This window comes from Camelus ferus, chromosome 29, assembly GCF_009834535.1.
Source record: "Camelus ferus isolate YT-003-E chromosome 29, BCGSAC_Cfer_1.0, whole genome shotgun sequence".
Classification (NCBI taxonomy): Eukaryota; Metazoa; Chordata; class Mammalia; order Artiodactyla; family Camelidae; genus Camelus; species Camelus ferus.
The window spans coordinates 17,120,531-17,144,301 of record NC_045724.1 but is presented as its reverse complement, the minus strand read 5'-3'; the positions used below and the strand labels follow the sequence as shown (position 1 = coordinate 17,144,301).

Sequence of the window (23,771 nt, the reverse complement as noted above, 5' to 3'; positions counted from 1 at the left end):
AGAGGCATTCTAAGTGCAACAAACAGCCTACACAAAGGCATAAAGACACAGAAAGGCATGGCTTGCAGGGGGAGCAAAAAGTAGTTCACCATGACTAGAACGCAGGGGAAAGAATAGGAACAGAAGGTAGAGACATAAAGAGATATTAGAGATAGAGTCTAATGCCCTTTATGTGCCATGTTATATAGAATGCTCACTTAATTCTACTAGGATAGAAGCAGTCAAAGTACTGATGCTTATTTTTTAAAAAAGAAAAAAATTAACTTGTTGGTTTAATTCCAATATCCCAATGAACAAACTTTAAAAAGCAAAATCTAAATTGTAAGTAGAGCTTATAAATAGACAGCAATAACTGTCCAACTCAGAATAAGCAAGGTTTATTAAGACAGGCACTTTAACTTTTAAATGACCAACATTAAATCACTTTGAAGAGAAATGGAATATTATTTGCACAACTGACATGAATGATGAGGATACATCTCTCAAAGATTACACTAAAGTTTCATTTCTCTCATAGTAAACCCTACCTTAAGCTTGGCTTAAGTTGGCTAGGAATATTTACAGTTTGCAAAAACAAAAACAAAACAAAAAAACCCCTGATTACTCTGTCAGTTTAGGGGAAAAAAAGGTTATCTAGTTCTAGTTGTTTATTTTCTCATTAACAGAGCTAAAAACACTTCTCCTCCCAATGCCGCAGTATTTAACTTCCCAATGCCAGATCATTAATTATATCTAATGTCAATCACTTCTCACAGTTGTTCAATTCCACAGTTGCCTTTCATGGTTTTTCAAGCAACATTCTAAACTGTTATCTCTTCCATCTGCAGGTGTCCAGCCCATCATGTTCTCAAAGTATTACTTCTCTGTAGGAGTATTACCCTGAACTTACCCTTAAAAATAAAAACAAATTCATTTTTACCATTTCTCCCTATTACCTAAAGTCACCATATATTCTCATCTGAACTTTCAAGGTACTCAACACCTAGCTCCTCTTGTATAATGAAGGAACAGGCTATCTTCCACTTTCTGAGCTTTACCAAGCTCAGAGTCTGTGTAAAATTCACTCAATACATTCCCCGAGCCTGACAGTTATCATATTTGGATTAAGCAATCTTCAAATACTTGGGTAGTCCACTAACAATTATGTCACTTAAACAAAGTTTTCTAGTTTATTGCTATATATGCAACATGGAATTTTAAAACCTAATGAAATCAAGACAAACTGAATAAAGAACAATCTAGTTCATTCCTCAGACATGTATATATTTTAGCCTCTCTGGGGCCAAATATTCTGAAATTGGGAAAATAAATTCTTTTAGACATTATTTTTTGTTACTGTTATTATTAGCAATTACATTTAATGAGAACCTACTATACTATACCCAGGCACTTGGCATACATTAATAAATCCTCACAAAACCCCTATGAGATAGGTATTATCACTTCCATTTGCAAATGAAATAAACTCAAGTTCAGAGAGATTAAGTAACTTGCTCAACATCAGGAAGTGATAGAGTTGGGTTTCAGAATACAGACTAAAACCTATGCCACAGCTGTCAGCAATTAAAGTTCAAACAGCCATTGAATTGAGATGCCAACATCTTTTAAATGAAAACAAGAGAGTGGAGTAAACAATATGTTGCTTGCTTCAATTATATTTTCTCTTAAAAAATAATGAACCATCAGAACCGTAAAGATACAAAACCAGACATTAATGTTAACTATAGTTTTAAAGTTAACACCCAGCACTTACTGCAATTTTCATTTTTTATACAATGCTTAAAATGAAGTAATTTCTACACAGATTTTTGAACATGGAATAATTAAAAGAATCAAGCAAGTAATCATATTCACTATGCATACTTAAATATTTATTTGTTTGTTTGTTGGCAAGGGGAGGTAATTAAGTTTACTTACTTATTTTTGGAGGAGATGCCAGGGATTGAACCCAGAACCTCGTGCATGCTAAGTATGTGCTCTACTGCTTGAGCTACACCCTCCCCCGCTTATACTTAAATATTTAAAACACTTTAATTTACTGTTTATAAACTGCAATTTAGATAATCAAGTTCACCCACAGTACAAAAAAAAAATACTTACCAATAATCAATTTTAAAAAACTGGCTAAGTATATACCATACGTTTAAAGTTAGAAAAGCTGAATACTCCAGAGAATGGGTACTATACAACTAACAATGATACAAACAGGTGCACTTGAAGACTTTAAATTTCATGTTCTATAAATTAATAAAATAACAAACATTTAAAAAGGAAAAATCAACATGCAAACCATAAAATACAATTAATTTCTATTAATTGAAAAGCAATTAATTTTTTAAAAATACATGTAAAATTATTTTAGCAAACATCTGCTGTTTTTGCCTGCCCGGCAGTCTTTCTCCCTTCTTTAAGAAATGACACCTCAACTCTCCTTTTGGAACTATACGTCACCTCCTCTTAATTAATGTGATTTGAAACTGTATCCCCCTTCACCCCACTCTAAGGTGGGAACAAGATGCAATCCCAGCCACATAAACCATTCCATCTGCCTGGCCACAGAGATTGCCTCTAGGATGGGATACCCAAGTCAGGCCAATGGGACTCCCATACAGTAGTTTGCTGGAATTACAGAGAAAGGGAAGTTTTCTCTCTTCTGAAGTTTCTGAGGTTGTAGGATGTAAGCCTAGTGCTATTAGTACTATCTTTCCCAGGGAGTTCAACTCCAGACTCTACTTTTCCACATAGATTCCCAAAATGCAAGAGGAACCAGTGGTTACCTGATGGCAAGGGAAAAGATAAATTAGGATTCTGACTTTCAGTGTTATATTTTCTACAATGTTCCCATTTTTCAAAAATAAGCAAATGTTACTTTTATAACAGGAAATATAAAACATTTTCAAATACAACTCCTGTTTCCTTCTCAAATATGCTCAGATATCAACATTTAATGTCTTAAAAGCATTAATAATTTTCTCATAATTTACCAAAGTGAGTAAACATCTACTTAAAAAAGAATCAACTTTTTCCCATGGTACAAAATAAAGTTATTTTCATTTGGGGGAGGGAGGGTTGTGAGTAAACTTCTTTAAAAGATTGGTACTCTTTTAAAGGAAATATTAAAAAAAAAACCCTCTACTCCATATGGAAAAAATTATAAACGTTTAGTTAGTGCTGTAGCCATTGTAAAACCTGCTCAAGAGGGAAAACTAAGGATTAAAAGTGGCCAAATTAGGGGGGAGGGTATAGCTCAGGGGTTGAGTGTGTGCTTAGCATGCACGAGGTCCTGGGTTCAATCCCCAGTACCTCCATTAAACAAACAAATAAACAAATAAACCTAATTACCTCCCTTGCAAAAAATAAAAATAAAAACATTTTAAAAAGTGACCAAATTAGGTGTAATAACTTTATCCATTTCTTTAGTCCTATAATTCTGAATAATGTAAGATCTAAAGAGTCAGTTAAATCTTTCAGTTATAATTATTTTACATAATATTGCATTATCGAAGAAATTACATACCATTGTTAAATACAGGAAAGTCAGTCTCAAGATGCACCACTCGGGAATGTAAAAAGTCTACTGAATACAGTAAATGTTTTTACAGACTATAAATTTAGATAGCAATGCACTCTTTTGTTCTGTTGCTCTTATTAGTTTCTATCACTCTTTCTCTTTCTCTCCAGGCACACAACCCACTCCTGAATCTTTACTTTTTGTTAGCACTACTTTGTGTTTTATAATCCTCAGTCAGTACACTTAGAGTAGCTAGAGGCTAGAGCCAATATCTCACAAACAAGTGGCAGTGGGTTCTAAAAACAATATTTAACAAGCTCTACCTTACTCAACACCAGGAACATAATGGGTTGGTTGTCATAGCCAACACCTATGTTTCAAGATGCTGACATTTTATTAATTTGTCATATGGTTTAATGAAACCTAAACTCTCCTACAGTTATCAACCCTAAACCATTTGACTTCTTTCTATGGCAAGATCACTTGCACAAAGTGCAAACCCAAAGGAATACTTCAACATAAACAAAGGTATACCCAAGAAACCGCCCCCAAACTTACACACTTATCTATTTATAAAATAGAAATAGGTCTTTCCAGGTACCACAAGGAGAATAAAATGTTTTACTCTAGCCACTTCGCTATAAAATGGTTATTCTACTTATATTTAAAAATACCTAAAAACTTTTCAGGCATCTGAAAGAGTAGGTAAAGAAACCGTAAGATTACAGAGATCGCAACTTAAAATACCGGTCGTTTAAAACTCATCTCCCAACATTCACAATGAATCAATAACGCCTGGCTCATTCTCAGAACATCGTATGGCGCGCCAGAATGGCATGGTGAGAAAGAAACCTGAGAATGAAAACAGGTAAGGCACTGGAAAAGATAAAAACTGAACAGTCCAAGAAGTCTGCACTTTGTTCCTTCAGGCTTCCACTGATTTTTCCACTTCTTTTTTCGTTTCAATGATTAATACTTCCCCCATCAGAGATCTAAATGTATACTCCCTACCTACTTCCAACCACATCCACAAATCCCAGGGGATATGTCCCTGGTCGCCCGTTGAGAAGACGGACGTCAACGCTCAAGTGAAACCTGCGGTCGGGAACTCGGCAGAAGTTCTCCCGAGACAGGGAGACGAGACGGGGTGAGGTGAAGGAAAGAGGAGGAAGATTAGCAGGAAGGACTAAGGACTCGTCTCAAGCCCCTAAACTGAGCACATCAGGGAGAGACAGCTATCCCGCTCGACCAGAGAAGTCGCCTGATCCCAGAGCTGACAAACGGCCGGCCCCAGAGGTCAGGTCTCCAAAGCGTTCGCATACCTTTCCCCGTGGTCTTCCCTAAATGGCTGTCGTCTCAATCCCTTCAGGGTCCAGGACTTACCTGACTACACGCTGGAGTTCCAGCTGCTTCCCAGTCAAAGCCGCCCACTTCTGAAAACCATAGAGACGGAGAGACAGGCGACAAGCCACCAACTCCTCCGCCCACCCTCATGTGACTCCCGTGGCCGCTAGGCCTGTCGGGATCGTGGCGAAATGCCTGTGGGAGGGGCAAGGAGGAAAAGGTGCCGGGGAAGCAACCCGCCCAGCCCGGGCCTCGGGCCCCACCCCCGCCTCGGGCCCCGCCCCGCAGTGTTGAGGCGGGAAAGTGGGAGGGCGCCCAGAAGCTCTCCGGCTTTTTCTGGGGCGTTCCCCCTCACACACAGAGCCCGTACAGGAGTCTGTTAAAGCGATTTCTCGTGCCGGCTGCTACTTTGTTGGTACTTGTTTACGTGTTGACGAAGCGAAAAAGAGTCAGTGAAAAGAAAATTGGACCACAGTGAGTTGGGATTCGTTCTTTTCGAACTGCATTTATATTTTAGGCTTCTGGTAAAATTTGCCTATTTAGTGACCCTGAAGCTTTTTCCAATTTAAAGACCGCCCCGCCGCTTCCTCTACTGTATAGGTTTTTCAGGTGTTCTCTTTGGAAATTAGCATCATTGGAATATTTAGCCCCTAAGCTGCTAGTAACGTTTTTTTCTCTGCTGTTCCTCTCAGCAGTGAGGCTGGAGAAGGATCCTCTCTTCTGCCATAGAAATAGAATGAAACTATACTGATTAGGATACCAGAGAACTTTTAAATAAAAATTTCTTCAACAATTTCCTTAGCCGAACTAGAGGAAAGCCTACAACCATGAAAACAAAAGAAGGCAGACAAAACTTATCTCTGGGTTAAATTGTGAAGTAAGCAAAACCCACTATTTTCTCCATTTCTTCTCAGAGGACGGTCCCTCCCCACTACCCTAAGAACCACAAATGATTGTATTCCTGACACTGCGCTAGCACTTTACATGCAACCCAATGTTTGTTTACAACCAGCCTATAGATGGAGACTGTTTTTATTCAATTGCAGATGGGGAAGCAGGCTAAGACCCCCAGGTCATGGCAGAGGCTCTAGCTGTATACCTGATCTGAAGGACACCAAGGACAACTTAAGCAGTTTTCTTCAATTTCCTGTCCTCTCGATCTACTTGCCACAGGAGTTGGGAAAACCTTTTCTGCTTCTCAACTATCAAAATGTTCCTTTTCTGTGTCTCTTCCCATTTGGAGCCTGTTCTCTGTTAAATGAGAAATCTTAACAGACATCCCTCCCAGTTTACTGGTGGGCAGGTATCCTTCCCAGGCAGCATGTCCACTAACACTGATGATGGGAATTTCACGTTATGTCATAGGTTACAAGAGAACACTCTGGGGGCTCGTGGAATCTTCACTAGGAGGCAAGTGTTTCTCAGAATAAGGAAAAAAGAGAGTTATACATACATAAATGTTGAACAAAGATCAGTTTTTAAGAATTGGTGAAATTCAATCCTGATTTTAGTCAAAATTTGTCCATGTAAAACTAAATAACCAGTTGAGCTAATTATTAACTAGTGTGTGAAAACATAAATCACTGGTCGCAAACTCTGTGGTCTCAGGACCCCTTTACACTCTTAAAAATTATTGAAGACCCCAAACAACTTTTGTTTATGTGTGTTATACTTAAAAATACTTACGTTAGAAATTAAAACTGAACATTTTTAATGTTTTAGTCATTAAAAATAATAAGTTGACATAAATATTTTAATAATAACTATATTTTTAAGTGGAAGTGCAGCATAGTTTTTCATTCTTATAAATTTCTTTAATGTTTAGCTTATAGAAGACAGATGATTCTCGTATCTTTTCTTCATTAATCTGTTTCAATATCACTCATCATTGTAGCCTCTGGAAAACACTGTACACTCAGAATGAGAGTGATAAAAGGCAAATAACAGTTTATTACTATTAGGCAAAAAATTGTCTTTATGGATCACCCAGAGTTTCAGGAACCTCCAAAGTCAGTGAACCACACTTTGAGAACCGCTGTTTAAACCATACAAATATTAGCTATTTTTTTAACCATTTTGTTATCAAGCAGAACATTTCGTGGACACAAGAACAATACAGAGACAATTTACAGGCTAGACCAGTCTTATAAATGTGAGTATTCTTTCTTCATTTTTCAGGAGTATAAAATAAGTTAGCAGAATTCAGAGTCATAACTAAACCCAACTACATTCTGCATTAAAATTCAGCCCACCAATCCAATATTGTCTTTCAGGCTGCTGTGTCAGATGGCTGCGGTCACATGAATACATAACGTAACTAAAGTGAGTTTATATTCCCTGCACAAACTAATATTAAGACTCCAATAAAATTTGAAGTCAAAATTCTTTTCATAAGCATGTATTGAAAGTCTACTATATGCAAGGCTCAGAGTAGGTGCTGGGCTTATAAAAATTTATAAGCACAGTTCCTGCCCTTGGGCAATATATATATATATATATATATATATATATAAAATGAGGCTTACATCCTGGTATAAATGTATTTTTGCCACTTTCAGTAGTTCCCAAATCAGTTTGATGATCGACTGTCTCAATTATCTGGGGAGATTTTAGAAACACAGATTCCTGGATCAAGAGATATGCTGTTTAAGTGGACCAGGGTGGTGCTCAGGAATTTGGATTTTTAAAAAGTGACCCAAGTATTCCCATAGAATGATGGATTTGGGAATGAATAAGAAATATATGCAACAAAGAAATGGATTTGGTTTTTGCCCCTAGTCCTATCACACATAAATATGAGCTCATTATTTCATCTTCAATATTTCAAAAATACATCATCGTTCAAAGACCTGTGTTAATCAAGAGACAGAGTATGTATTTAGTTTCATTTAGTTAAAATAGAAATTGATGTACTTACTTCAAACATTCTATGGTTCATCTGCCTTTATCACATAAAAGTAATAATGTGAGATGTTGCTACAGCAGTTTGCAACACATCATACACTACTGTTAGAAGCAAAACATCTTTAGCAACAAGCATTTGACTGCAAAATTGTTATTTTATAGAGCTTTGATTCAGTTTCTTTAAAATGAATTCAATGAGGTGTCCCATGTTTCATTATACTTATCTTCAGGATTCTACAGATTAGCTTATAGTATTTCAAAACCTATGCAATCTTCCATCACAAATTTCTTTTGAGAATATATTATATTCCAGCAGCTACTGAGAGACTTAAGATCCGTAGCTGCTGTTACAATGAATGTTCTTTGCTAATATTGTAGCCAGAATTAATTATATTCAAATAAATAAGAAAAAGTTTTAAATAAGCTTAATGTTTCCTTCCTTCTGACCACAAAGTTAAAAAAAGGGAAATAGCTAAATCAGCCATAAAAATGATGATTAATAAAAATTGATATATATTCCTCTTGATTCTATGATTGAAAGTAACTTCAAAATTAAAGACTCCCTGCCCAGATTTTGATTTCTAAATATCTTTCCCCATGAAAAGGAATCAGAGCTTCTTGGCAGAACAGCTGATTTCAGGGTTAGGGCAGGAAGGTACAAGACAACCTGAAACATCTTATTGTGCCAGAAATAAGAAAGTGCTCAGAAAATAAAATGGGGGCAAGTCAATAGGAGCCAGCTTAGAGGGCCTCTCATTGGCCAAATCTGGGATAACTGGAGTATCAAAATAAAAACAGTAATGAATTATGATCCATTGAATAAAATAGTACTCCATTAGCCTATACTAATGAGAGAGAGAGAGAGGGAAACTGGGGAAAAGGAAAAGCTGTTCTCTTAAGAGAATGCCCACTGATAAACACAGAGGGAGTAATGGAGTTGAAAAATCACCATTTCACCAAACATCATAGAAAAGATTGGTTTGGGGAAACATTATCAATGGATTCTAAATCTAGGGGAGAAGGTTTTATGAGAAGCAGTATAATTTTATATCTTCAGAATATTTCTCTACAGATTATCTGTTAGGAGGGGGAAATATTAACTATACTGTGGAGAAACTAGACAACACTTTGATAAGTGACCATGTGCCTCCTGGTGTGATACCCTGAGAAGGACATAACATCACTTGAATCTAATCATGAGGAAACATCAACCAAACCCATATTGAGGAACATTCTATTAAATAACTGTCATAAAAGACAAAAAAAAAATGCTGAGGAACAAGTAGTTACATATTAAAAGGGATTAAAGAGACTTGGCACATAAGTTGATACATGATCTAAACTGCAGTTTATACCAGAGCATGGGAAATGCTGTAAAAGACTTGTTGGAACAATTGACATAGATTAGAAGAAAGTAACTCCCACATTTGATAACTATGTGATGGTTACATAAAGGTGATGAAATAAAATTTATATTTTGAAGCAGGACAAGAAAAAATTAAACATCAAATTCTTTCTATGTGTTTGTTTGGGCCTCCTCCCTCCCTAACGTGCAGGGTGCATCTACATTACACATTAACCAGAGCTCCTCAAAGATGGGAGTGCCTGCTCAACCGTAAAGATCAATTTTTTTTCTTTCTTCTGACACTACCAGTGTAACTTCTTAAAGAATAGTGTTCTTTCTCATCTCTGTAGGGGGTCATGGTGACTTGCTGCTCACTTTGTAGGTGCTTACCTGGACTATGTATCCTTGCTGAGTTTTGTGTAAAATATCAGTATGTCATTTTGATGTATGATCCTTTGTCTCGAAAGTGTGTATGTCTGTGCCTTAGACTTCTAAAAGGCAGAACAGTTCTCAGAGCTTTCTAAGACTCTGCTTCCCAGGTTATAATCCTTAGTTTGGTTCAAAGATATTCTTTTTTCTTCTTAACTTGATAGTTAATTGAATTTTTTTCAACAAGGAATGTCTTTTTTCATAGTAAATACACACTGGTGTATGAAGAGGTAAAGGGGCATGATGTTTGCAATCTTTTCTCAAGTGGTTCAGAAAAAATAAAATATCTAGAGAGAGAGAATGCAAATGCAGCAAAATGTTAGAAGTTGGTGAACCATGAATAAGTGATATGCAGGAGTTCTCTGCTCTGTTCTTAAAATTTTTCTCTAAGTTTAAATTGTTTTTAAAAAGAAAAAAGTTAAGAACTCTCCAATTTCTCTCTTTCTTAGACTCCATTCCAAAATGGGCTAGAACACTTATCATGAACCTCTTTATTTATTTTATTCTACTATTACTATTAGTCAGGTGGTAATTTTCTTTTGTAATTTTAGTTAATTATTTACTACCAATAAGAAAGAAAGCAGCTGACTTTATAAAAGGCAAAAAAAAAAAAAAAATCCTAATCCCAGTTGCAGGAGCTTTCTTATATTTGCTACTAAAATTTGATTCTAGATGTTTTAAGAAATTGACTAATTGAGACAATTATTTAGATGAATCAAGGTTAAATAAGGGCGAAGAAAGTACACTTTATGTTTCCTTAAGTTATTTTAGAAAATTAATCTTTCAGCTTTCTATAAGCATCATCAAAAGTCTCTAAAATAACTGGTAAGTCAGGGGTTTTTTTTTCCTATTTTTTAGTTTTAGCTTGTCTCACAATTTTTAAACATTACTTTCTAACTACAGGAATATGCACGCCCTTCAATTCAAACAATTGTGAGTTAAAAAAAATAGGTCCTCTTTTCTACGCTAATGTTACCCATAAAGATAACCACTGTTAAGTTTTTGTATATCCTAGACTTTTTCCATGTTTGTATCAATGTGTCCATCTGTATGTGTGTACAATTTTTTAAAAAATGGGAATCATCCTGTATAATTTGTTTTTATTTCTTATGTAATAGGTGAGTCTTTTAAATTAATATTTAGTTAATCAAAGGTGTGCATATATAGTTTTTTATAAGTAGTCAAAAAGTAAAATAATTCAACTAGTAAAAATTGTTTCTAATCATTATGCAACATTCACATGGTTTAAAATTCAAAAAGTGCAAAGTGTATACTATGAAAAATCTCCCTACCTCTTGGGAAGTAATGGAAATGTTAGCTACCTTGATTGTGGTGGCAATTTCATTGGTGTATATATCTATAAAAATTCATCAAATTGTACATCTGAAATACGTGTAGTTTACTGTACAGGAATCATACCACAATAAAGGTGTTAAAAAAAAAAAATCTCCCTTCCACCTCTGTCCCTGAGGCACCCAAATCTACTCTGAGTAACAAATGACATTAGTTTTTATACATCCTTCATGCATATACAAACACACACACACTTTGTTTTTTTTTTTTTCCACACACACTTTGAATACCTTTTCTAACATTATATAAAGGTCTTCCTCAGTTTTATATGTAGCTATGTGGTATTCCATTGTATAAACATGCCTTTATTGAATCACTTGGTTTATTTAGTCAGACGTTTAGAATGTTTCTAATTTTTGCCCTTACAAATAATATGCTATGATAACCTTGAATATACATCATTTTGCCTATGTGTAGGTAATCTACAGAATAAATTCCTAGAAGTGGAGTTGTGGGTCAAAATTTTCACAGGTTAGGTTTTCCAGGAAGCAGATTCTATGATAGAAATTTAGAGTTCATTATGTTTATTAAGGAGCGCCCTTGGGTTCAACAGCTGCGGAAGGGAAAAGGAGGAAGTGGGATTGAGCAGGAGAAGCTGAGCTTTCAAGGTGACCAGCAGCCTCAGCCAACCCCACAGGGAAGGCATGGAGCTGAATGACCTATCAAAATTGGGCCACCTGGGGTGGAAATGGCCTTTGTACACTCTCCTACATCAGCCACTGGATGTGGGGTGCCCCAGGAAGGCACTGACCTTTGATGAGGCAACTCTTTGCAGCTGAGGCAAAATATGCAGGGCCTGACAGTTGAAGATGATCTGCTGACAGATCTTCCAGCAGCTGGGACAACAAGACCTTCCTTTAAGGGAGAATATCTGGGTGGCCCATCTCCATGTCCAACTTAGAAGGGTTGACTTTGATAGATTTTGCCAAATGGCTGTACCAATTTTTATTCCCACCAGGAATGTATGAAAATGCCTGTTTAGTCATATCATCCCCAACATAGAGTGTTATCATACTTCTGGATCTTTGCCAATCTGATTAGGTGAAAAGTGACATCTCGATGTAGTTTTAACTTTCCTTTCTTTTATTTTGAGGGAAGTTAAACTTCTTTTTATAAGTTTAAGACCCATTTGTCCGTTTTCTTTTTTCTTTAAACTGTTTGTTCGTATCTTTTGCATGTTTTCCTACTCATTTTTTTTAAAGTAATGTATAGGAATTCTGAATGTTAAAGAAATTAGCCATACTCTCACCACATACTCTCCCAATATAACCATACAATAATATTTGGTTAAATTAACGTTTTGTGTTTCCATGGTTATGAGTGTAGAAATGTTATTCACAACTGAGTCATGTAAACTACTACAATTACCTTTACTTTCTTATATCATTTCTGTTTTTCCTATAGTTAGTACTTGACTCATTTCTTAACTTTGCTTAGTTTTCTATGTGTCCATCACTAATCATTCTTTCAGCCCTTCAACAGATACACCACTGTCGTCTATGCTACCAACGTCTCTTGCTTGAATTACTAGGATAATTGCTTCTTTATAAGGCAATCCAGTTGCCTCCTTATTATCTCCCTATTTCCACCCTTATCTGCCGATAGTCTGTTCTCACATAGCAGAATAGTGATCCTTCTAAAGTATGAGCCAGTCCTTTCACCCCTACAATGGATCTCCATTTCCCTCAGAGAAAAGCCAGTTATTACTGTGATCTACAGAGCCGTGCATGACACATCCCCCACCACGAACCTCTCTGACCTCATGTCCTACTGCTGCTCTGGCATCTTTCCTTCTCACATCTCTCCACCCCTACTGGCAGTTCTCTCTGCCTAGAAAGTTCTTCTGCCAGGTAGCCACATGACTAACTCCTTAATTCCAGTTCTTTCCAGCCCAATTCTCAGGTTTTAGCTGAAGTGTCAATAAGGTCTCTCCTCACCATCCTATTTTAAATTGTAATACACACTCTACCCCCTCTCCACATAGAGCAATTTTAATCCTTCTTACTTTGCTTTGTTTTTTTCATAACTTTTATTACCTTCTAATATAGAATTTACTGATTATGTTTATCATCTTATTCCTTCTGCTAGAATTAAAGCTCTATGAGAGTAATATTTGTGGCTCAAGGTAGTCACTCAATAAATATTGTTGTGAATGAATATTTTTATTAATATGTTCAAACTCATTAGAAAGGCTGTCATTTCCAATTTTTGTGCCTCTTGGAACCCCCATCTCTGTCTTTTGTTTTGTTGGTCTCCTGTACAGCTGTTATCCATGAACTTGCCTTCATTATCAATTTGAGAATTCCCTCCATCTCTCTCCTAAGATGGATTGCCTAGTACCTGGATCCTTTGTCTTCTTTCTTGCTTTTCTCCCTCTTTTTCAATGAGCATTTCCTTTTTTTTTTTTTTTTAAGTTTATTCTTTGTGGTGGTAACAAAGTTTTTGAGATTTTATATGTCTGAAATTGTCTTTAGTCTGGCTGTATGCTTGCTTAACTGATAGCATGACTAGGTGTAGAACTCTAGATTAGAAATAATTTTCCTTGAAGATTTTTGAGACATTATACCACTGTCTCCTAGCTTCCAGTATTGGTCTCAAGAAGTAAGATAAAATTTTAATTCTTGATCTGTTATGTTTTTCTCTGAAAGTTCTTAGCATCTTCACTTTTTTCCCCAGAGCATATGTGCCATTCTGTGGGCTTTTTTCTTATTTGATCTGCTAGCCACTCAGTAAGTTTTTTATCAGAGTACTGTGTGCTTTAGCTCTGTTAAATCTTCTTGATTTATTTCTTTGATAATTTCTTCCTCGTTGTTTTCTCTGTTCTCCCTAGAATTTCTTCAGATGTGGCATCTCTTCAAAAAACAGCAGATTGGTATCTAGATTGCTATTTATCAGACATAAATTGCACAATACTACAGAAAGAGAACTGAAAGAAACTACATAATCCAGGATTTAATAATACATAAAATCCCCATCAAGAGACAAACTTAGTAGGCCATCACTAAGAATAGCTGAGCTAAGTGTGTCTCTAGGGCCAAATAGGGAGTCATCTTCCCTTTTAAGGATCTCCAGATATCCTAAAACCTAGAACAATACCTAGCCCATTGTGGTAAATTGGTAAATATTAATTGAAGGAACAAATGTCCTTTGCAAGTATTTGCACTTAAATACATTCACTAGATAATAGAAAATAAAACACTGCATGTACACCCCAAGCAGCATTATCTGGAGAGTCCCTAATTTTTATCCCTTAAAACATTTAAAATAACAAACTCTAATATTTACATTTTTTGTCACGTTTATTTCTTTATCAACCTGGAGTCACAATTCACAGTCACTCCAGAGAAAAGGGAGCAGTTCTGTGATGATACAAAAGTATCATTTTTGATATTTCAACATTTCAATACCATTTTGATGTTTGATATTGATTGTCAACAATGTAGTATAGATAAAGTTTTTTTTGTTAAGGGCTGGATATTTTCTGAGGTCAGGGGTTAAAAGTAAGTCAAGAAAGTATGATACTACTCCTTCTTTCCCCAAATCAAACTTCCTTTCATTGTTCTTGATGGGTATCATATGATTTTATCCAAAGCCACGTAACTTTGACTTTATTTTTTCTGGTAGGAAATCGAAAGAAAACATTCAAGGGATCCACAGCTTTCCCAGCATGGTGCAGAACAGTATTCAAGATGCAAGGTAGGTAAATTAGGCCCAGTATCAGTTGGCTTTGAGGATGCCTAGGGTTTCTTATTTCCATTTATGTCTGCTTTGCACTATAAAAAAAAAAGCAAACTAAAGCTATAGTATTACTGCTGGTAGGAGAAAAAATATTAATAAACCATGAACTATGATTGACCTCTTCCTCCTTTTACTTCCTGATTCTACTTCTGCTGATATGATTTACTTAATATCTCACAGCCACTCTTAAAAGCTAAGAACAAGTGAAAAAGTAGAATTTGAATTCTGAATTGCTTTTACTATAACATTTATGAAGAGTTTTGGAAGGAAATTTCTGTTATACATAATCACACCTTCTCAAAACTAGAGAATAGTACTTACATAGTGGATGGGTGCACCTTCTAAGACCAAAAACCCAAGAGATGTTCTGATCACTAATTAAGAGCTTAGAACCATTCAACTATTTACATGTAAATTTTCATTACTGTTATTTTAAAGTTAAAGTAATTCTAATCTTAAGCCATCTATTGATCTATATACTTTTCCAAGAAATTGTTTGTGCTTGCTATAAACAGTTGTGTGTAAACCCAGAGGGCTAAACTCTTATGTAAAGTATGTCAATTTGAATCCATGGAGAAGCAGACACCAAGATGAAATTTGATGAAAGACAAAGGGGAAAGGGGAAGGAGTATATAGGGAGACTGATGCAGGTCTAACACTTGTGACAGGAGAGAGGGAAGGAAGGATTGTGTGGATTGTGTGGGAAGAGCCTCAGACCCAGAACAGTTCTGAGAAAATCTCACCCAGGCCAGTGGGAAATCCCTGAGCTGAAGTTGCCAGTTAAAGGAATCCTGCTCTGTATAGGAATGGACTGGTTCTTACACCTGCTGTGCTCAGTCATTGACTGTGAATAGCCTAGGGGAAGCATGGCCTGACCCAAAAGCTTTAGACCCAAAAGTGTGTTAGCTGTCAATCAGCTATGCTCCCTGCAGCAGAATCTCTTAAAGGGAAATCTGAGTTGGGCACCTCCATGACTACCACAGTCCACCTCTTGTTCTGCACAAATCCATTTCTTCATGTATGTTCGGGAAGTAGATTTGCTATGGTTCCTGTGGGCTTCTTTTCTTAAGAGGAAACTTAGAAGAGGAAGATTAGTGAGACAAGCAATGGTCTCCCATAACTGCAGTTAGTCTCAGACCACAACTAGGATACATCATTTCACTCTTTCAGTATCCATTCTAAGTTTCTCTGATCCTCAGCTATTACCTCCACAGTTCATCAGCACAAATTAGCTAAGCCTAGCATATTCAGTTGAGTATATATCCCAGTTTTAGAAACATACTTTCTGGTAATACGTTCATGAGGTGGACAAATGTGAAAAGTTCTTTCAAGAACTAATCAAGGAACCCATCTTACATGGGATCTGTTTAAAAATTTGGATCATGCCACCTTAATTTGTAGACAATTGTGGTATTGATGTTTGTGAGCAAAATAAAGTAAATAGTGAATATGGGGACTATTTTGTTAATTAGATCCCAAGAGGCAACTGTATTTTATTAGAAACACTTATTGACTGATTACTATGTACTTACTCTTTTTCTACTGTTCTAATATTATGTAATATATTTTACTATTAGAAAGTTAAATTTGCTCTACACAAGTAGATTGTATTGGGTAGAAGGGAAGCAAATGACATGTCATACCTTTGTAGACGGGTTATACCCTTTTATATTTTTATTATTAATTCTCTTTATTATTCTGTGTATTTAAATTAGTGAATTCCCTCAGACCACTTTCTTTAATTCTCTAGGTCTCAGTTCCTTCAGCTATAAACTATTATGGTATTTGTCACTACGTCATGCAAATTAATTAGGAATAGTATTTATTATAACTAAATTTTAAAAAAAAATCTTTGAGGACTAATTATTAATACCAGTTAAGTGCCTGGAAATTTTTGGCTCAAACAAATACACTATAATTGTTTCTTTTAAAGCAACTTAATGATTAGCCTTTCAACATGTTTTAGAGCAGTCTGCATAAGTGGCAGAAATTATTTAGAGGAAGATAAAAGCCACAGCTTTTGACTAGCAGTATAAAATATTTTCTTTGTACTTTTGTGCAAATAATTTAAAAGTTAAAAGTAACTGGAATTTCTCACACATATCACATAGGAATATTAGAATCATTAACATTTATAACCATTAAAATCTATGCAAGGTAAATTGTACAGTAACCAAATAGCTGAAAAGGGAAGTTCTTTATAGGAGAATTCTAGCTAACAATTACAGATGAAATCACAGAATTTTAAAAACCCACAATTTTGCAACTCCTAATGAAATAATGGACCTAGGCAATGATTACCAACAGATACTAAAACCATTAAGAGGAAGATTGAATGGAGAACTTTACTGTGGATCCATCTACCTGAAAATACTTGAACCTACTGGTCAAAATTAACATGATTAAAAGTGAGACAGCCTTGCTATCCTGGTTGGGATCCCGGAATAGAAAAAAGACAATTACTAAAACCTAAGGAAATCTGAATGTTACCAAAACTTGAATGTACTTGCCCACCGCACAGCAAGGCCAATCTGTTGACACTAGGCTGTGGTGAAAGAAAGTATAACTTTCTTTATATGCAGGGTGTAAAGCAAGGAAGACAGGCAGGTAATGCTCAAAAGACCCAAACTCCCTGATGGCTTTCAGGGAAGAGTTTTTAAAGGCAACATTTGAGGTGAGGGTTGCTGCTTATGGACTTTCTTCTGATTGGTTGGTGGTGAGGTAACAGGGTGAAGTTTTGGGAATCTTAATCATCAAATTTCTGGTACCAACCAGTCTGGGGTCTACTTATTTGTGGTCAGCATGTAGTCACCATCTTCCACTTGGGCCAGGGTCATAGTTTCTGCAGAACAATTCAAAGATATGAGTTAGATTGTTATGTATATCCCATGAAGAGGAACTAGGACTTTGTTTTATCACTGAACTACTGTTCAAGCTATGTTGCTTAACTGCTCTTCCTTTGTTTCTGCATTCCATAACTCCTCTAATTAGTAACTACTTGAGTCTACTCTTTGGAACTCAGGGAAAGTTTAAGAAAGTAAAACCTTTTCCTATAAACAAGAAATGGGGACACAGAAGGGCTTTTGTACCTGGGAGGGCCCCACAGGGTCCCGCTCAGTTACATAATAAACGATGAACTTTAGTTTATAATAAGGTATCAATATTAGTTCATTAATTGCAGCAATATATCATATTAATGCAAGATGTAAGTAATGGGGAAACTGCAGGAGTGAAGGTAGGGTAAATCCAGAAACTCTACTATATGCTCAGTTTTTCTGTAAATCTAAAACTGTTCTAAAAAATTAAAGCATATTGATTCAAAAAATTGGACAATCAGATATTATGTTTCTCCTGCTGTAATGAAATAGGAAGTACATAGAACCACCTACGAAGTGTCCCTGCCAAAAGGACTGAACTGGAATCTAGTCAGGCATTTAGGTCAAATTACTAGCTTACAGGAAATGTGTTGGATAGATTGTGGGGCCAACTGGCATCCTTCGAAGTTCAGCAACCCCCATTCCTGGGCTCTCAGATGTCTGCCTGCGATCCTTCAAAAGATAAAGTACATTCTTTACTAGGCATGTTTGCCCTAACAGATTAATAGCCCTAGGTGATGCCTAATTTCACAACAGCTCTGGTTGGTTTGTTTCAGCCCACATCTCTACCTTATCAGAGTCATAAGTCCCACTGCCCCTTCACAGACCCTAAACTTCTTACCTCACCTACAACCAATCAGAGACTTGTGCATAAGCCGATTAGGTGCCTTGTGACCCCTTGGGACCTTATGTAACCCTCCCTAATAAAAGACCTCAGTAACAGACCCTCGGTGCTCACACAGGCATCTCTCATCTGTGTGGCCTGCTGTTGTCTATGGCAGAGCACCTGATAAACTCCTTTTCTATTTTCATCCTTTGTCTTTGGTAAATTCTTTTACCACCAGTGCAACAGCCCACTTAACCCCACAACATAGATGACTATGTTAAACAATACCACAAGAATGCAATCAATCTAGAATGTGGGATTTTTACAAAAGACCCTGTTTCTTAAATAAATAAATGGCAAAAAAATTGGGAGAGGAGGAGGTGTAATAGACTAAAGACTTAAGAGATGTGTCAACCAAATGCAATGTGTTGCCTTTATTTGAATTCTGATTCAAAGAAATCAACTGTGAAAAGGTACCTGGGGAAATTTCAAAATGGATGAGAGATTAAATAATGTTAGGGAATTATTGTTAATTTTTTAGGTGTGATAATAACATTGTGATTGTTTTCTTAAGTTTTTATCTGAGAGATACATATCTGAAATATTTCAGTTTAATGTGAAAAAAGGAAAAATTTTAATATTTTTTCCATATGGAAAAGGATAAAGTTAGGTCCCTACCTCACAGTATACACAAAAATAAATCCCAATTAAGACCTAAAAGTAAAAACTTGTACCTTGCAAAAGTTCTTATAAACCACCTGAAGAGAGAAGCAATTTCTATGCAGATATCCTATAAAAACTGAGCACATGTGTATTGCAGCATTTTTTATAATAGCAAAAATTGGAAAAAACTGATATCCACTAGAAGAATGCAATCAAAGTGATTTATGTATATAATAGCAATCTATACAGTGTAAATATAACAACAAAGATAAATCTCTAAAATATGATGTGTCAAAAAAAGTAAATTTCAAAAGGTAATATAAAATATTATGCCAGTTATTTAAAGTTTTAAACACACAAAAAGTACTGTGTTGTTCATGGATACACATAAGGCAGAAATATAAAAACAAACATGGAAAGAATACATACCACCTTGAAGATAGTCATTATCATGAGAAAAAAGAGGAAGAGAAAGAGATGAAATGGCAGGGCTTTAACTTATCTAGTGCTTTTTGCTTATTTTTTTAAATGAAGCAAATAAAGTAAAATTTGCATGTGAATACTATTTTTGTATGTTTGATATATTTCACAACGTAACAAAATAATGAGATGCTTGAAGTAAAAAAATGAAATAATACATAGTCAAATATTTTGCTATTAATCTCATTGACATACTTATCCAGATGACCCTGAAATGTGATCCAAAATTACAAATTATCTAGAATAATTCTCCTGGAATGGGGTCCGCTGCCCCAATTTTTTTTTTCCAGGTTGGCTTCTCAATTCAAATGACTTTGTATTCATGGGGATGGGCCCAGTATTAGTATCTATCATTATATATCATTATGCATTCCTCTCTCAATTCAACAGAAAATACTAAATGCTCACTGGGTGCAAAATACTGAGCTAGTAGGGTTCCAGCCTTTCAAAACCTAATTTCTTTCTAAGCTAAATAATAGTAATCAGTAAATCAGTATCAACTACAGATGGTGAGCTAAACGGGTGTGAATCTCACTCAGCAAGCTTGGATGCACAAGATAGAATACATTAGTTTTTAAAAATAAAGTCAGAGCTCCATTTGAAATCTGACAGGAAATTTAGTCTTATTTTCTGGTGCCCCTTTCATATTTCCTCAGTAGCTGCCTAGATAATAATTTACCCTTTATTGACTGCCCTCATTTGATTTACTTCCCCATTCCCCCAACCTGATTTACTTCCTCATTCCCCTACCCTCCAAAATAAACTACTTGTATTTGAATCTTCTTGTTGGGTGTGCTTATAGGGGAACCCAGACAAAAGCAGTTAAGCAACAGGGCATCCTCACCTCAACTGAATCTCTTAGTTCATAAATATAAGAGTTGTGTAATCATGATGGACTCAACTACCATATTTTTTAGCATAGTAAGCATCTTAAATTCCTTCCATACAGCTGTTTACTCTAAAATAAGAATGCTTTAACCTCCTTTACGAGTAATTAATTGTACTGAAATTTTAATGACATGTTTTCAAGAGTGCACATAGTATAAATACATAACAGAACACACACCAACAAGATGTTACAGTAATGACTCATGGGTCATAGATAGTCATGGAGTGCTTTATGGGTGTGTCATACTTCACTAGGTTTAAGCTTCCGTTTAGACTCTTGAGACATATATTTACTGGGCAGCCACAGTGCTAGTCAGAATATATCAGAAGGAATTTTCATAAAAATAAGAGAAATAATAAACATTAGACACTCCAGGCACCTTACATGTTAAAGGGTTCTCCTCCCAATCCAACAAGTGGTGTGGCTCCCTGCACCATCCTTTTTTTTTCCAGGATGGCTTCTCAGTTCAAATGACTTTGGATTCATAGGGATGGGCCCAGTATTAGTATTGTTATAGTTCATTATACATTCCTCTCTTAATTCAATAGAAAATTACTAAATGCAAACTACTGTGCCAAGGTTCCAGCCTCTTCAAAATTTAATTTCTTTCTAAGCTAAAGCATTTAGTCAGAAATACTAACTATATTCAGATTGTGACTCCAATTATTGTTTGTCCTATTTCTCCATGAGCACATTCAATATTTCTATTCTAAGGGACTATTAATTCTTGACCAGGGGCTAGCAAATCATCTTTTTCTTTACCTCTGCTTACCATCATTATGCCCTAGGTAGGAACAGCCCACTTACTTTAGTTTCTCAATGAGGAGTAATGAACACAAGTCCACAACCTAGATAAGGCTTTATTCTGAGTAGCAATTAAAGTACAGCCATCCCTTGGGAAACTGCTTCCTGTCTCCAGAATTAGTTTAGGGCTGGGAAATTGGAGCTCAAAATACTTACTGTAGCTAAGTCACATTAAAAAAAAAAAAACAGTACTTTGCTGTGTTTTAATTTTTTAATTATGAAAGTGATATATGCACATGACCATAAAGAGTTAAGCCATGTTGTAAGGTATAAAATAAAAATAAAGACATTTCCATTTCTTGATTTATCAACTTTCAGCAATATCTACTGATTGCTAATTAGGAAAGATACAAAATTTACCACTCTTAAATTACTTCTCACTTTTCCTTATCTTCTCTCCTTTCAGTTTTTTTTCCCTAGTAGTTGCCTTTATAACTTTAAATTGTATACTTGGGTCTTTCTTTCTTAATCTTTCAATTTTAGTTTGATAAATTTTAAATTTCATCAGGCTAAAGTATTGTAGGATTGCTATCAATTTCTAGAACAAGACAGGTGCATTATCTGTGCATTTAAAATACAGCCAATAATTCTGTGGAGTTGAAAACTATTAGCATTCTTCAGTTATTGAAGCATTTAGTATCAAACTAATAAAAAATTAGCAATAGGTTTATAGAATTTCTAGATTTTGAGAAAACTTAATATTTTACAAGCCTTATTATAAATTCAGACTATAAAATATGAAATTTCATTTATATGAAAATGAATTTAAAAATATTTACCTAAGTCTTTATGACTTTTTAAAATATGTCTTTAACAATTCACTTTTATTAGAGAAGGATCTAGAATTATTGTAATCCAGCTAGGTTAAATTCTTCTTTATAAATAAATAGTTCTAATTATATTTTTCAAAATAAGGACTTACAGTAATAATATCAACAACTTTAATTATGAATAGTACATAGTACAGCTTATCCCATATCAGGGTGCATTTGCAAGCTCTTTGTCATGTGATAACCATAAAAAGCACCAATTTAGATCCTATGAGATAACATCTAATTTAAGAAGGAGCAATAGAAATAGAAGTGATTATCTAAGAAGAATCCCCAACCACTTCTTGTTCTTTTATCTACAGGAAAAAAAAATGCTCTTGCAGGAGAGTTAGGGGAAGATTAACCCAAAAGAAAATGAAAACCCTGAACTTTTTTACACAGATAAAAATGCAAAGTAGATGTATATGTGCTATCAATTATTATACCTTTGCAATAGGTCAAAAAACTGTTTTAAGTAAGATTAGATAAAAAGAGAAAAGACAAAGTGGGAAATGATCCTGTGGCAATGTTTATATACTGTTTAAATCAGAAACAATATTCTAGAAAAAAAATACTTTTAACTGGCATGGAGTACTTTATAGAACAAATTCTTATTTTGCTCAGAATTGTATTTAGGATGAAGGAGAATAATAATTATATCCACCTCAAATTTTGCAAAATGTTTACAGTCCTAATACTATATCCTGAACATTTCAGATCTCCTTTGTTTCCCTGTAAAAGCAGTGAAAACATCAAAATGCCACCAACTGTCAGTTTTCTAAAAATAAAGTTTGGTTTTTTTCTCTTGCAAAGATTTTACGTATTGGTTTTAAGTAGAGGCTAAAGTACCCACCTGAATCCTGTCAAGAATATTGGTAGGCAGTGTGCCAAGGGGAAAGGCACTCTAAGCTGGCATTTGAAGCAGAGCTAGGTTATTCTCTCAGCAAGTTTTTTAACCTCTCCAAGCCTTAGTTTCCTCATCTGATGGTGAGGATGATATTATCTACCATTTAACTTCCCAGAGGAGTCTTGAGAATCAGAATGAAATCATGTATCTGAAAATACATTGTCATCTATAAGACACTATAGAAGTACTTATTATTACTTCAGTAAATATTCATGGGTAACTTAATATAAGAATAACATATTGAGTAATATGAAACCAGAGGAAAAGAAATGGATCTTGACCTCAAGAAGAGTCACCCAGCAACAATAACAAACAGAAGGAGGGAGAAGGGAAGAGCAGGAGAAAGGAAGAGGGAAGAGGAGGTAGAGGATGAAGGAGTCATTGACCAATATATTTTATCATTTTGCTCAGAGCCATATTTGATAGCATCTTTTGGTTTGCAATACAGGGGTCCTCAAAGAGGCCTAGAAAAATAAAATGGGTTGTTCCCTAACTTCTCAATGTTCTTTCCCTACTTTTATAGGGATCAAAGTTAATATTTTAAAGAAAGATTAAATGTATTAATTATTTCATTTAATCCTCACAAAACCTCTCAAGGCAGGTATTATTGATCTTCTTTTACAAATGAAGGAATCAAAGCTCAGCAAGTTTAAATTTGTTGGTCCCAAGACCCACAGCCAATAAATAACTGACCAAGATCTTCTGACTCCCGATCTAGTACTTTGAATTTCCATTTACTGAAACACTTGCTTCTAACATCTCTGGGTCTTCCAGAAAAATATTATTTCTATTCCTGCCTTTAAATTGACAGTTGTGTAATATCCAATGGAAACAACACAAATATTCATCACTGCTTGAATGGACAATCACAAAAGACCCTGAATAACCAAAGC

General features: G+C 35.4%; 1 protein-coding gene across 1 annotated transcript in view; it reads left to right on the top strand.

Moving 5' to 3' along the window:
* Positions 1–14,525: 14,525 nt before the first annotated feature.
* MCU (mitochondrial calcium uniporter) overlaps positions 14,526–23,771 on the top strand; it is a 199,182-nt gene continuing 189,936 nt past the window's right edge. Inside the window, exon 1 of the mRNA XM_032469877.1 lies at positions 14,526–14,582. The gene's annotated coding sequence lies outside the window, so the exon portion shown is untranslated. The remainder of the gene's footprint in view (positions 14,583–23,771) is intronic.